The sequence below is a fragment of the Hylobates moloch genome, unplaced genomic scaffold (genome assembly GCF_009828535.3).
Source record: "Hylobates moloch isolate HMO894 unplaced genomic scaffold, HMol_V3 SCAFFOLD_14, whole genome shotgun sequence".
NCBI classification, from domain to species: Eukaryota; Metazoa; Chordata; class Mammalia; order Primates; family Hylobatidae; genus Hylobates; species Hylobates moloch.
Window position 1 is genome coordinate 77,329,316 of NW_026652289.1, and position 5,000 is coordinate 77,334,315.

Consider the following 5,000-nt stretch of genomic DNA (forward strand, 5'->3'; position numbering starts at 1 on the left):
TTCACCGTGTTAGCCAGGATGGTCTCGATCTCCTGACCTCGTGATCCGCCTGCCTCGGCCTCCCAAAGTGCTGGGATTACAGGCGTGAGCCATCGCGCCCGGCCCCAAAATCTTTTGACTCTTAATGTTTTGTGGTTCTGATTTCAAGAGCTAGAGACAAGGATGAGGCATCCAGAAAATAAGAAATTTGAATATAGAAACACAAATCAAGAGATACATACTGTTTCATGCAGAAGTGCTTCAGCTAGAAACAGGAGTTAGCTTGGCAGTAGAATAGCAAAGGATTTTTACCACATCCTGATGTAGTGGCTAGACAACTTGAGAGGGGCGTGTATATGTTTGTCAGAGAAAGAGAGTCAGAGAGAGTCAAAATTAAGCATCACAAACCTTGTTATTACAACCTCTATAGGTGTTTTATATCCCATGTATATCTTTGTTAACCTTCTCTCATTTTACCATAAGAGACTGCGTCCCAAGCACAGTCTTGTTTAAAGTAACAAAGCTTGAATGAGAACTTATGTCTAATTTTTTTCATTCTTTCTACAAATATTTGGAGGCACTGAGAAAGAATGAGGGAGAAATACAAAAGTTAAAAATCCCAAGGCTTTACCTTCAGGAAGTTATACTTAACAGAGATGTAAATAAAGCATGACAATGAAAAGCTAAAAATTATGAATACCAAGTAAATTGCTATGGGAATTTAGTGGAAAGGTGATTGTCTTCCACTACAAGGATGGGATTGGTTTAAAATATCTTAATTGTTTCTTGTTTTACCTTCAAAATTCATGACAATATACATTCTATTCATAGCATAGGAATTCTTGTTACAGAATAAAAAGGTATTTAAAAAAGAAAAAGGTATTAAATTAAGGACCATTGAATAAATTTGGCATTGCAGGAAGATGCATTTATTTATTCAGGGCTTAAGTCCTTGGCATGTCTGCCTGTACCCTATTTTAGTAAGCATAGTCCCAGATCAATAAATGATACCTGCCCAGTGCATTTTTATTATCCACATTAGGGACATTACTTAGAGGGTTTCATGAATGAGTGCCATCATCAAAATGAAGGTCACCTGGATTAACTCTATAAAATATATATCTTGGAGGGGAGCAAAGAAAAGGAAGTGGTCATCATAATGATCAGTTTCCACGCATAATGATCAGTTTCCGTGCATTTCCTCAAACTAAGATTCTACCCAACAAGTTACTTGACCATTATCTAAATGATTGTATTACACTGTCACAGAAGTAACTTGACAAATTGTGCATTGTTCAGTCAGCACTCATCTGGTCAGCTTTGTAGACCAGCAAGTGAGTCAGACTTACAGGGTAGGAAGGTAACTTAAGAGGCAGAACTGATCTTGGAGATGTCTTGCTTTAAAAAAGGTCCATGAAAGAGTTACCACAATGCAAGAGAATATCTCATTGTATAAAAAAGTTAGGCCGGGCGCGGTGGCTCAAGCCTGTAATCCCAGCACTTTGGGAGGCCGAGGCGGGCGGATCACGAGGTCAGGAGATCGAGACCATCCTGGCTAACACGGTGAAACCCCGTCTCTACTAAAAATACAAAAAATTAGCCGGGCGTGTTGGCGGGCGCCTGTAGTTCCAGCTACCCAGGAGGCTGAGGCAGGAGAATGGCGTGAACCCGGGAGGCGGAGCTTGCAGTGAGCCAAGATCGCGCCACTGCACTCCAGCCTGGGGGACAGAGCAAGAGTCCGTCTCAAAAAAAAAAAAAAAAAAAAAAGTTAAATGACCATAGTTTCTTAAAAATATGAAGTATATAAATTATAGTTAATTTATATTTAATTTATAATTAATTTATATAGTTATATAATCAATTATAATTTTAAAATTGGTATTATATTTTTAAAATTATTTAAAGCAGTACACACATAGACAATATAGGAGTATATAAACAAAAAGTTTCTACTCGATGCCCTACACAACATGATTCAGTGTATATTTTTCCAGATTTTTTTTGCACTACAAGCATAGATATGTGTGTATGTTATTTATTTATTCATCAGAAATAGATGATACATATTGCTCTACAACTTGCTTTTTTTACTCAATAATATATGGGGACAACCTTTTCATGAGAACCTCACATTTTATTCAACTGTCATCCAGTTGATAGACATTTAGGTTAATTTCAAATTTTTAGCCTTCCAGATACTAGCTTTTTCATTCATTGTACACATCTAATTTATGAGGTGATTCGAGGTATCACTTAAAATTTCAAAACATCAATATAAATTCTTTCAACACAGAATAAAGTTTATGATAAATCAGTTTCAGTTTGGATATCTTCACAGAGGGTTTAATCACAAAAGAAGTTGACTATTTTTGGTTCACCCATAAAAAGTCCCAGTGATGTATTCCAAGGATATTGTAGATCTATTTCTATGTATTTAACAAACCTAGTTAACCCCAAAAGGAAAATAAAAAAGAAGAAGGCCTAAGGTCAGTATCTTGAATAAAGATAGCTTACTTTCAAATGAGTCCTTAGAAGAATGGTAATTACATTTTCTATCTACATGAAGTCATAAGCCATACATGTCTTCTTAGCTTTTTGAACAGCTGTCAGTTGATATTCAAAGTTAGAGGACTGTTGTGATTGACTTCTATTCAACAGTGGCTTTAGAATTCTTTCGAGAGGTGAAAAAGTTTAACCTATGCTGGCTCTTTCTTGATGAGGGGAATCCTAATCATTGCTATCAGGTTACAGTGATGTGTGCTCTTATGAGTAAGTTGAGCCACCTCTGGGCCACTGGACTAGAGTGGGTTGGCCCCCAAAGTGAACAGACTAAACTATAGCTTTAGTCCAAGAATATGAAAACTGACAACAAATTATTGCTTGTGGTCTACTTCCAGTTTTCAAGTGCAAGCATACCAAAGTTTATTTTAAATTTGAGCCAGTCAGACATTTAGTAATATACATCAAAGAAGAAGTGAAGGCTTCCCATGTTTATTATTTCAATATGATGTCTGTTCTAATACAGCAGAAGAATGCATATGATAGACTATGTAGTAGAAATTCTCTAGTTCCACAGTTTGGTCTTAAATGTATACATATATTTGTAAATTAATCCAAAACACGTTGTCGTGGTTCCAATTCCTCTGAAAGCTGATTGTTTTCAGTCCCCTTTTTAATTTTAGAAATATAGTGGCTGATTGCCAGAGCACTTTGAGATAAGCAGTCCACCCCATGTATAAAAGGGGCATGGAATCACAAATGTTCAAAAACCACCGTTATTTAAATAAGTTAAAGTTATTATGGTCTTCCCTATTAATTAAAAAAAAAAACCATCTGTGCAAGGTGAATTTTGGTAAGGTACCAATTTTTTTAATGATTGTGGATGGAATTTGCAACTGCTTTCATAGTGAAAGTACAGCTCAGGGATTCCCAAGATAAAATGCACTGTTTATGTAATTCTGTGGTCATTTGACTAAATTTCTAATAACACACTGGAAAGAATTATTGTTATTCAATCAGAATTTACAAAATTTACAATCAAACTTGAAGGAATTGGCTCTCCAGTAATCTACCATTTCAACTCTTCTGCTTACATCCTAAATCTTTATTTCATCTAAACCTTCTCTCTCTTGCTTAAACACATATGTACACACACACACACACACACACACACACACAGAGAGAGAGAGGCAGACTCTACAAACCGCATTTTGTCAGAACTGCCTTGGACAAATGCATCACAACAGTGAACAGTGAGCAAGACTAAACACACAAAAAAGATCAAAAACACTGCATAAAGAAACAGCACACTGGAAGACATTACCAATGCAGATCTAGATACTCTTGTGATGCATCCTTATTTTCATTTTAATTTGTGCTATTTGCAAAATATATTTCTGTTGGGCAAATAACCTATAAACCTAGCCTCTAAAAATCTTGGAGGGGCAAAAAGTCAAAGGGTGCAACTCGCCTGAATTTGGCAGGAAAATACCATAACAGAAAGGATTTTTACATTTTTTTTGCCACCGCCCATCCCACCCCAACCAGTGTTTTCCGTCCATTAAAATTTGTACTCCAAGCCTTTTCCAGTTTGAAGCCACACTGGCATCAGTGATGAGCAATCCTTCTTGTTTGTGCAGTCATTCATTATCTCCATTACCAAAAGGAGAATGGAGGACAATTACATTGTTTGGACGAATCAGAGTGTTAGGAGGAGTATTTGTCATGGTGGCAGAGTGCAGCACCTGACAGGCAACGATTGATGGCCAGGAATGAGTGTGAGTGGCCAAAGCAGCCTCATAGGATGCAAATTACTGACTGTGGATTCCAATTTATCCTGTTCATTTTTCTTGCCCGTGCTGAAGACCATTAGTGGTTTTTGAAGCAGTGAAGGGGTCATTACTAATGTGGGTAGGCTGGAAGCAGGAGGGGGAAAGGAGGGGAAAAGCCTTCTGTAATTACACAGCTTTCAGGAACAGGCTGGAGGCCCTAGCCAAAAAAGTGTCAACACCTCGCAATCAGAAAAATTTATTTTCATTTTATGCTTAACCCATATTAACTCAACATTATCATCTTTCTTTGTTAACATTTGCAGAATATTAAAAGCCTGGCTTCTATATTAATACAAATCTAGTTAACCCCTTTTGCTATACAGGGGATTTTGTTTAACCTAATGGCTTTTGGGTTTGCTAATAAGTAATTGTGCACATTTTGGATAATGTACGCTATTATAGAAGATGAAATACCTGAAGGATAAAATCCTAGATGATTGAAAAACATTCACTCTTTCAAATACTGGAATGATTAGAATATTCTGAATGGAATACTTTGTTGTTCCTAATGTCACCCTCTAATAATGTTGATGGGAAGTGTTTATTACAAAAGGCTTTCCACTTTATGAGTGACTTTGACATGCTAGATAAAAGTTTACTTTTTTGTTTAAGAAAATCAGTGAATTTAGAGCAGGGATCTATTTAATAGACATATTTCATAATTATGTATACCCAGTACGGTGTCTTTTA

General features: G+C 36.5%; 1 protein-coding gene across 6 annotated transcripts in view; it reads left to right on the plus strand.

Moving 5' to 3' along the window:
* Window positions 1-5,000, plus strand: part of MEIS2 (Meis homeobox 2) — a 208,591-nt gene that overhangs the window by 143,904 nt on the left and 59,687 nt on the right. The window lies entirely within an intron of this gene.